Genomic DNA, 10,973 nt, shown 5'->3' on the forward strand with positions numbered 1-10,973 from the left:
GCCTCATTAGTTCCTTTGCAAAGTGCAAAGTTTTTATTGATTCCTAAATGCATTTTGTTCACATCTTAACACCTCTGAAATCAGGATGAGTCCTAAAATCGATAGCTTCTTAACATTTTAGTTTGCAGCAATCTTTCCCTTCATAGTGACACCAAATAATGGTGCATCGCTTGGACTGAATGAATGCAATTGATTTATTATACAATGAAATGTATATATGTGACATATACACACATATACCATGTATGCCATCGTAACTAAGAGACCACTCTAGATAAGCTATAGAAAGTATAAAAATCATTTTACTTTAATACAAAGTCACATAAAGAAAGGCATGTTGGCTAAATCAAATATTCACTAAATATCAGTGAAGTCACCATGGAATCTCAATAGCACACTTTCCTGCTTTCTTTTCTCCCTTCTGCTAAACATTGAAGACCAGGGTCATCCATGGGAGCAGATGAGTAGGACACGCGTCTGCACGCTGGAGGCCCTGGGGGTTGACGTGGGAGCAGGAAGTGGACCCCCCCACCCTGCACATCCCTTCTGTTTTTCTTGACTTCAGCTTCACTGGCCCAGGCCAAATCTTCAAGCGTGTCTAGTTCCGCAGCCAGGGAGAAAGTGATGCCAAGAGAACGTCGTCTCCTCCCTCCTCAGTCTGCTTTGAAGGGGAAATAAATACACAGGCCCAGTGTGTCTGTGTGGCACAGGGAGGTGGCTTTGCCAGGCATCTTGGAAGGTTGTCTTCTAGAATCAGAGCCGTACATAGCCTTAGTTGTGGCCTTGGATCTAGGTCTGTTTCCCCGATCGAAAAAAGAACCTGGTGTGGAGAGAGAGGGGGGTCAGGGTCAGCAGAAGGAACAAAGCAAGGGGCGCAGAAACCCCCGTAAAATTTCTAAGTAGCTCTTGCAGCTGTTGACTCAAAAATATGTCCAGGCCAGGCATTGTGGCTCATGCCTGTAATCCTGTGACTTTGGGAGGCTGAGGCAAGAGGATGAGGATCACTTGATCCCAGGAGTCTGAGACATGCCTGGGCAGCATAGTGAGACCCCATCTCTAAAAAAAAAAAAAAAAAATTAGCTGGGCATGGTGGCACGCACCTGTAATCCCAGCTACTCAGGAAGCTGAGGCAGGAGAATCGCTTGAACCCGGGAGGCAGAGGTTGCGGTGAGCCGAGATCACACCACTGCACTCCAGCCTGGGCGACAGAGCAAGACCCTATCTCAAAAAAAAACACAAAAAAAACAAAAAACCCGGGCGTGGTGGCTCACGCCTATAATCCCAGCACTTTGGGAGGCGGAGGCGGGTGGATCATGAGGTTAGGAGATCGAGACCATCCTGGCTAACATGGCGTGGTGGCGGGCGCCTATAGTCCCAGCTGCCTTGGGAGGCCGAGGCTGCAGAATGGCGTGAACCCGGGAGGCGGAGCTTGCAGTGAGCTGAGATTGCGCCACTGCACTCCAGCCTGCGTGACAGAGTGAGACCCCATCTCAAAAAAAAAAAAAAAAAGAAAAGAAAAAGATAAAAGAAACACCCCCCATTGGCCTTACTTTGACCCTGTCTCCCAACCCTTCTCCACAAGGCAACCAGAGTGAGCTTTTTATACGTAAATACGATCATGTTACTCTCCAGCTTAAAACCATCCAATGTCTCTTCCCCACGCACCTAGAATAAAACCCACAGTCAGCACCAGAATCCACGTGGCCCTGGGTGACCCAGCCCCTCCCACCTCTCCAATCCCGCCTCCATTCTCTTCCCTGTTGCAGTCACCATGGTCTTCTGCTCTGAAAATTATTATTATTTTTTTTTTTGAGACAGAGTTTCACTCTGGTTGCCCAGGCTCAAGTGCAATGGCACGATCTCGGCTCACGGCAACCTCCGCCTACCAGGGTTCAAGCAATTCTCCTGCCTCGGCCTCCTGAGTAGCTGGGATTACAGGCATGCACCACCATGCCCGGCTAATTTTGTATTTTTAGTAGAGATGGGGTTTCTCCATGTTGGCCAGGCTGATCTTGAACTCCAGACCTCAGGTGATCTGCCCGCCTTGGCCTCCCAAAGTGCTGGGATTACAGGCATGAGCCACTGCGCCTGGCCTGTTCTGGGAATTTCTGTAGCCTGAAGCTCTTACACTTACTGTTCCGTCTACCAGGAATGCTCTTTTGTTTTGGTGGGAGACGGGATCTTGCTCTGTCATCCAGGCTGGAGTGTAGTGGTGTGACCATGGCTTACTGTAGCCTGGACCTCTTGGGCTCAAGAGAGCCTCCCAAGTATCTGGAACTACAGGCACGTACCTAGCTAATTTTATTCTTTTTTGTAGAGATGAGGTCTCTACGAAAAAGCTCTCTATGTTGCCCAGGCTAGTCTCAAACTCTTGGGCTCAAGCAATCCTCCGGCCTCAGCCTCCCAAAGTGCTGGGATTACAGGTGTGAACCACTGCACCTGTCCTGGAATGCTCTTCTTTCCGGTCTTTATTGTACTTCAGTGATCAGTTTGAATGTCACCTCCTCATAGAAGCCTTCCAGGACTTCCCGACTCTATTTTCTTGTGTTTTTTTTTTTTTTTTTTTTTCCCACTGCTGTGATAAAAGACAACCCAAATCTAAAGTAGTCCTCTCTCTCTCGTTCTGTCCCCTTATTTGTGATCATAGCACATATAGCTATCTGAAATTGTCCTGTTAATATATTTCTTTACCTGTTCACTCTCTGACTCCCTCTACTAGAATGTAAGCTCCACGAGCCAGAGACTTTAGGGTCTGTTCACTGCCGTATCTTCAGCACCTACAACAGTGCCTGGCATATGGTAGACCCTCAGTAAATATTTGTTGAATAAATGGAGTACAGGAAAGCTGCAGCCTACTGTCCTGACACCTGGCAACTAAGAGGGCACATATCAGTGTGGTCCAAGGGTTCCCCAAATCAGAATTGCCCAAGGAACTTGTGAAAAAAATCCAGATTTCTGAGCTTCATCCAAGAACCACTGACTTGATTTCTTTGTCTTTTTCTTTCTTTCTTTTTTTTTTTTTTTGAGACACAGTCTTGCTCTGTTGCTAGGCTGGAGTGCAGTGGCGCAATCTCGGCTCACTATAACCTCCGCCTCCCAGGTTCAAGCAATTCTCCTGCCTCAGCCTCCTGAGTAGCTGGGACTACAGGCATGGGGTTTCACCATGTTGGCCAGGATGGTCTCAATCTTCTGACCTTGTGATCCGCCCGCCTCAGCCTCCAAAAGTGCTGGGATTACAGGTGTGACCCACTGCACCCAGCTTTTTTTTATTTTTTATTTTTTTGAGACGGAGTCTCACTGTGTCGCCCAGGCTGGAGTGCAGTGGCGTGATCTCGGCTCACTGCAAGCTCTGCCTGCTGGGTTCACGCCATTCTCCTGCCTCAGCCTCCTGAGTAGCTGGGAATACAGGCGCCCACTACCACGCCCGGCTAATTTTTTGTATTTTTAGTGTAGACGGGGTTTCACCGTGTTAGCCAGGATGGTCTGCCAGGATGGTCTCCATATCCTGACCTTGTGATCTGCCCCCCTCAGCCTCCCAAAGTGCTGGGATTACAGGCGTGAACTACTGCGCCCGGCCTCCTGACTTGATTTCTGAGAATCTGAATTTTACACAAGCACCTCACTCTTGGTATAAGAGGCAGCATCTGAAGAACTATGGGAGCAACCCCGGTGCACAGACATGAGGGAAGTCTTCAGAGGAAAGCGCATAGCATGTTCCAATGCTGGGACACGGCTCATTCAAGAGGAGTGGTCCCAGGTGGGACAGGGAGGGGTCCTCGGGCATTCCCCACAGCCAGGCTGAAACTGCCTGTTGCTCCAGTTCTATTCTGGTTATCAAGAGGATATTGACTCCCTCTTTTCTTTTTTTTTTTTTTTTTTTTTTTTTGAGATGGAGTCTTGCTCTATCACCCAGGCTGGAGTGCAGGGGTGTGATCTCAGCTCACTGCAACATCCTCCTGCCAGGTTCAAGTGATTATTCTATTTCAGCCTCCTCAGTAGCTGAAATTACAGAGGCCACCGCCACGCCCGGCTAAGTTTGTATTTTTATTTATTTATTTATTTATTTAATTTTTATTTTTATCTATTTATGTTTTTCAGGCGGAGTCTCGCTCTATCGCCCAGGCTGGAGTGCAGTGGTGCGATTTTGGCTCACTGCAACCTCTGCCTCCCAGGTTAAAGCGATTCTCCTGCCTCAGCCTCCCAAGTAGCTGGGACTATAGGTACACGCCACCACACCCAGCTAATTTTTGTATTTTTAGTAGAGATGGGGTTTCTTTTTTTTTTTTTTTTGAGACAGAGTCTTGCTCTGTTGCCCAGGCTGGAGTGCAGTGGTGTGATCTTGGCTCACTGCAACATCCGCCTCCTGGGTTCATGCCATTCTCCTGCCTCAGCCTCCTGAGTAGCTGGGATTACAGGAGCCTGCCACCATGCCTGGCTAATTTTTTTTGTATTTTTAGTAGAGACGTGGTTTCACCATGTTAGCCAGGATGGTCTCCATCTCCTGACCTCGTGATCCTCCCACCTCGGCCTCCCAAAGTGCTGTGATTACAGGCCTGCGCCATCGCGCCCGGCAGAGATGGGGTTTCACCATGTTGGCGAGGATGATCTTGATCTCTTGACTTGGTGATCCGCCCACCTCGGCCTCCTAAAGTCTTGGGATTACAGGCGTAAGCCACTGTGCCCAGCCTATTTCTATTTTTTTTTTGAGACAGAGTCTTGTTTTGTTGCCCAGGCTGGAGTGCAGTGGTGCAATCTCAGTTCACTGCAACCTCTGCCTCCTGGGCTCAGGCGATTCTCCTGCCTCAGCCTCCCGAGTAGCTGGGATTACAGGCAACTGCCACCACACCCGGCTAATTTTTTTTTTTTTTTTTTTTTTTTTTGAGACAGAGTCTCGCTGTTGCCCAGGCTGGAGTGCAGTGGCGCAATCTCAGCTCACTGCAGGCTCCACCCCCCGGGGTTCATGCCATTCTCCTGCCTCAGCCTCCCACGTAGCTGGGACTGCAGGCGCCCGCCACCTCGCCTGGCTAATTTTTTGTATTTTTAGTAGAGACGGGGTTTCACCGTGTTAGCCAGGATGGTCTCGATCTCCTGACCTCGTGATCTGCCCGCCTTGGCCTCCCAAAGTGCTGGGATTACAGGCGTGAGCCACCGCGCCCGGCCGTACGCCCGGCTAATTTTTGTATTTTTAGTAGAGACGGGGCTTCACCATGTTGGCTAGGCTGGTCTCGAACTCCTGACCTCAGTTGATCCTCCCACCTCAGCCACCCGAAGTGCTGGGTTTACAGGCATGAGCCACTGTGCCCGGCCGAGTTTTTCTCTTGATTCCATTTCCCGGGCATCACCATGTGCAGCAGGAAACATTCTGGAAAGGTGTTTTCCCTGCCGTAGGTTCTATGTAGCCCATGATTAAGGGTGAATGCACTTAGGAGGTAAACAGATGCGGCTTCAGGTCTGAGTTCCACTGCCACTGACCCACTGTGTAGCCTTTGCAAGTCATTGATCCTTTCTGACTCTCAGTTTGCCCATCTGTAAAACAGATCTCCTGAGTAGATGTTTCCTCAGCTCAGTGTCTGGCACATAGCAAATGCTCACTAAGTGGAAGCTATGGCGAATCTTTTTTTTTTTTTTTTTGAGACAGGGTCTCACTCTGTCGCTCAGACTGGAGTGCAGTGGCACCATCTCGGCTCACCTCAACCTCCTCCTCCCAAGCTCAAGTGATGCTCCTGCTTCAGCCTCCTGAGTAGCTGGAATTAAGACAAACGCCACTACCGCCCAGCTATTTTTGTAATTTTTAGTAGAGTCAGGGTTTCACCATGTTGGCCAGGCTGGTCTCGAACTCACGACCTCAACTGATCCACCCACCTCGGCCTCCCGAAGTGCTGGGATTACAGGTGTAAGCCACTGCACCTGACTTAGCTATGGCGAATCTTAAGGTATGGGGAATTACCTTTTCCTTTCCCCAGTCCTACTTCATCTCATCAAATTAAACCCAACAGCCTCTGAGTAATATTGGGAAGAAAACTGCTATTTTCCTGCCCACCATACTGAGCTCACATGAACCACTGCCCCCAGAGGAAGAACCATGACTTTGCTCTCAGGAAGCTACGTGCCTGACTGCCTCTTCCTTTGGTTCTTTCCTGAGCTGCTGCTGCTGCTGGGCCAGAGGTGTTCTCCCCCGTGCTCCTGCCCCTTGCCCTCTGCCCCTGCTCCCTTCCAAGCTCCTCAAGGTCCTATCCCTGAGAAAGAAGGCCTGGATTATTCCTTTTTTTTTTTTTTTTTCGAGTCTCACTCTGTTGCCCAGGCTGGAGTGCAGTGGCACAATCTCGGCTCACTGCAACCTCCACCTCCCAGGCTCAAGAGATTCTCCTGCCTCAGCCTCCCGAATAGCTGGGATTACAGGCATCTGCCATCACGCCCGGCTAATTTTTGGATTTTTAGTAGAGATGAGGTTTTGCCATGTTGGCCAGGCTGGTCTCGAACTCCTGACCTCAGGTGATCTGCCTGCCTCAGCCTCCCAAAGTGCTGGGATTACAGGAGTGAGCCACCATGCCCGGTCATCATTATTATCATTTTTGTTTTCTCTCTCTCTCTCTCTCTCTTTTTTTTTTGAGATAGGGTCACGCTCTGCTACCCAGGCTGGAGTGCAGTGGCGTGATAATAGTGATAATAGCTTACTGCAACCTCGAACTCCTGGGCTTAAGTAATCCTCTATTCTCATCCTCCTGAGTAGCTGGGACCACAGATGTAGGCCACCACACCCAGCTAATTTCACTTGATCTCAAGCAAAAGGCCAACAAATGATACCAGCTAATTAAAAAAAAAAAAAAAAATTGGCCAGGCGCAGTGGCTCATGCCTGTAATTCCAGCACTTTGGGAGGCTGAGGCAGGTTGGTCACGAGGAGTTCAAGACCAGCCTGACCAACATGGTAAAACCCCATCTCTACTAAAAATACAAAAATTAGCCTGGCGTGGTGCACATGCTGTAATCCCAGCTACTCGGTAGGCTGAGGCAGGAGAACTGCTTGAAACTGGGAGGCAGAGGTTGCAGTGATCCGAGATTGCACCACTGCACTCCAGCCTAGGCGACAGAGTGAGACTTTGTCTCAAAACAAAAAACCAAAAAAACCAAAACGATGTTTTTCGTTGACATGGGGTCTCACTTTGTTGCCCAGGCTAGTCTCACACTCCCGGCTTCAAACGATCCTCTTGCCTCAGCCTCCTGTTACCTCTGTTGAGATTACAGGTGTGAGTCATTGCACCCAGCCTGGTCAAACATCACAGGGAGGCAGTGGAGTGTAGGAGCCAGACTTCCTTGGGTTCCTGACTTCACTATTTACCCTCTGTGCGACCTTGGGCAAATTACCTTACCTCTCAGTAGCTATTTCTCCATCTGTAAAATTCTATCTACCTTGTAGGGTCACTGTGATGATTCGATGAATTAATATATGCCAAGTACCTAGGCTACTGTCTGGCAGATATCATTATAATACATTGGCATTGAGTTTTCCCACGAGCTGCAGCACCACAACTGGGAGAGTAGAGGGCCTCCCTGCCCTGGGCAGCTGGCCAGCCTCTTCTTGCCCCCGACTACTTCCTTGAGTTATTATTTGGCGGGACCAGGGGGCAGCAAGGTGACACTTACAGCTTTTTTATGATTGTCTTCTCCTCCTTGTTCCTGCCAGCATTGTTGGGCCTAGTAACCACAGCATCTTTTTCTCTTCGTCCTCCTGGGCCTTCTCTTGGTGGAATCAGGCCACTGGGAAATGGGGCGAAAAATAAATGGATTATTTTATTACAGACCTTTTTTTTTTTTGAGTTGGAGTCTTGCTCTGTTGCCCAGGCTGGAGTGCAGTGGTGCCATCTCAGCTCACTGCAACCTCCACCTTCTGGGTTCAAGCAATTCTCCTGCCTCAGCCTCCTGAATAGCTAGGACTACTGGCGCCTACCACCATGCCCAGCTAATTTTTGTATTTTTAGTAGAGATGGGCTTCACCATGTTGCCCAGGCTGGTCTCAAACTCTTGACCTCAAGTGATCCATCTGCCTCAGCCTCCCAAAGTGCCGGGATTACAGGCATGAACCACTGAGCCTGGCTTTTATTACAGACCTCTTATCTGTGCAGCTCTGAAAATAAAGGGTCTTAATGATGATGATGATGATGATTATAGTAATATTATGGTTGAAAGCACTAGAGTCAGAGAAATTCTGTTTAAGATTAGAATCTTCCCTCTACCTTTCCAATGTGATGCCTCTTGTTTCTTTCTCTTGCCTAATTGCATTGGCTACTGCTTCAAGCTTCTCAGTTTTCTACGAATATGATTGTGTATAAATTCTCTAACTTAAGCCTTGGTTTCCTAACCTATAAAATGAGTCTAATAATAGTACCTACCTCAAAGGATTGAGAGATTATGTAAGATGATACATAGTGCTTAACATTCAACAAATATTTATTAAGCTACCTACTGTGGTTAATAAATACTTTGTCTCTGAACTGTTTTGTCTCTGAACAAAATAGACAAAATATATTCTCTCACGTAATTTATATTACAGTGGGAGAAGGAAACAGTCAATAAAGAAATAAGTAAAATAAAAGTATAAATTGAAAGTCAGATGTTGGTAAGAGTTAGAGTTTTTTTTTCTTTTTTTGAGATGGAGTCTTGCTCTGTTGCCCAGGCTGGAGTGCAGTGGCACGATCTCGGCTCACTATAACCTCTGCCTCCTGGGTTCAAACGATTCTCCTGCCTCAGCCTCCCAAGTAGCTGGGATTACAGGTGTGCACCACCATGCCTGGCTATTTTGTATTTTTAGTAGAGACAGGGTTTCTCCATGTTGGTCAGGCTGGTCTCGAACTCCCAACCTCAGGTGATCCACCCGCCTTGGCCTCCCAAAGTGTTGGGATTACAGGCGTGAGCCACCGCGCCTGGCAAGAGCTAGATTTATATTGATTGATACTGCAGTCAGGGAATATTGAGATCTGGCCCAAGGAGGGCCAGAGTATTTCCCTGGACTTGATGTACAGAATTTAGAAGAAGGACATTTTCTCTTACTCCACTGGGATTGCCAGAAGTCTGTTTCCTAAGATTCAGAGAAGGCCTGTCTGTAATGCAAAATAATGAGGACATGAGCAAAGAAAGGCAAAGAGGAGAGAAAGAGGCACCAAGTCCCTGATTCCAAACATTCTCTTTTTTTTTCTTTTCTTGTTTTTTTTGAGATGGAGTCTCGCTCTGTCACCCATGCTGGAGTGCAGTGGTACAGTCTCGGCTCACTACAACCTCTGCCTCCCAGGCTCAAGCAATTCTCGTACCTCAGCTTCCCAGGCAGCTGAGATTACAGGCACATGCCACCATGTCTGGCTAAGTTTCGGATTTTTAGTAGAGACGGGGTTTCACCACGTTGGCCAGTCTGGTCTTGAACTCCTCATCTCAAGCGATCTGCCCGCCTCGGCCTCCAAAGTGCTGGGATTACAGGCATGAGGCACTGTGCGTGGCCTTCCTTTTTTTTTTTTCTTTTTTGAGATAAGAGTCTCACTGTAACTCAGGTTGTAGTGCAGTGGCATGATCATAGCTCACGGTAATGAATTCCTGGGTTCCAGTGATCCTCCCACCTCAGTCTCCCAAGTAGCTGGGGTCACAGGCATGCACCACCATGCCCAGCTAATTTTTTAACTTTTTGTAGAGACAGAGTCTTGCTATGTTGCCTAGGCTGGTCTTGAAATTTTGGCCTCAAGTGATCCTCCAACCTTGGCCTCCCCAAAGTGCTGGGATGACAGGCATGAGCCAGCCACTGCACCCAGCCCCTTCCCAATTATGTTACAAAAAAATTTCCTTTTGTGTTTAAGCTAGTTTAAATTGGACTTCTGTCACTTGCAACCATAAGAAGACTGACCAAAATGAAACATTTCAATTATGGCAAAGTACAACTCATTACATCCACTTCAGCGTTTTGTTGCAGTGCCCACTGGTAAATTTACCCCCATGGTGGTGTCCCCTTGCTGTGGACTGAATTGTGTGTTTTTATTTTTTTATTTTTATTTATTCTTTTTAATTTTCATTTATTTATTTTTTTGAGACAGAGTCTAGCTCTGTCGCCCAGGCTGGAGTGCAGTGGCGTGATCTCGGCTCACTGTAAGCTCCGCCTCCCGGGTTCACACCATTCTCCTGCCTCAGCTGGGACTACAGGCGCCCGCCACCACGCTCAGCTAATTTTTTGTATTTTTAGTAGAGACAGGATTTCACTGTGTTAGCCAGGATGGTGTCGATCTCCTGACCTCGTGATCCACCCGCTTCTGCCTCCCAAAGTGCTGTACAGGCATGAGCCACCACGCCCGGCTTTATTTTTATTTTTTTTTGAGATGGAGTTTCGCTATTGTTGCCCAGGCTGGAGTGCAATGGTGCGATCTCGACTCACTGCAACCTCCACCTCCGGGGTTCAAGTGATTCTCCTGCCTCAGCCTCCCGAGTAGCTGGGATTACAGGTGCCCGTCACCATGCTTTGGCTAATTTTTTTGTATTTTTAGTAGAGACGGGGTTTCACCATGTTGGTCAGGCTGGTTTTGAACTCCTGACCTCAAGGGATCTGCCCGCCTCAGCCTCCCAAAGTGCTGGGATTACAGGTGTGAGCCATCGTGCCTGGCCAAATTGTGTGTCTTTAGTAAAAATTCCTGGCCAGGCTCAGTGGCTCACCATGTATTTCACAGCAACTTGAGCTGACGAAGATACCTCTTTCAGTGTGAGTGTGAAAGGGCAGGATTCATACTTCTCCCTCCTTCTTCATGAAAGAATTTTGCAAAGAGTGGGCTCTTATTACTACTTTCTTTTTTTTTTTTTGAGACAGAGTCTTGCTCTGTCACCCAGGCTGGAGTGTAGTGGTGCGATCTTGGCTCACTGCAACCTCCACCTCCCTGGTTCAAGCAATTCCCCTGCCTCAGCCTCCCGAGTAGCTGGGATTACAGGTGCACGCCACCATGCTTGGCTA

The 10,973-nt window shown here is 48.2% G+C and overlaps 1 long non-coding RNA gene across 1 annotated transcript; it reads right to left on the bottom strand.

Annotated features, from left to right (window-relative positions):
* Nucleotides 1–280: 280 nt before the first annotated feature.
* On the bottom strand, nucleotides 281–7,752 carry LOC115837014. The gene is made up of 2 exons (XR_004032084.1): nucleotides 7,643–7,752; nucleotides 281–820 (listed from the first exon to the last, which is right to left on the bottom strand). It is a non-coding gene; the product is annotated as an uncharacterized LOC115837014 (long non-coding RNA).
* Between the last annotated feature and the right edge of the window lie 3,221 nt (nucleotides 7,753–10,973).

The sequence above is a fragment of the Nomascus leucogenys genome, chromosome 10 (genome assembly GCF_006542625.1).
Source record: "Nomascus leucogenys isolate Asia chromosome 10, Asia_NLE_v1, whole genome shotgun sequence".
NCBI lineage: Eukaryota > Metazoa > Chordata > Mammalia > Primates > Hylobatidae > Nomascus > Nomascus leucogenys.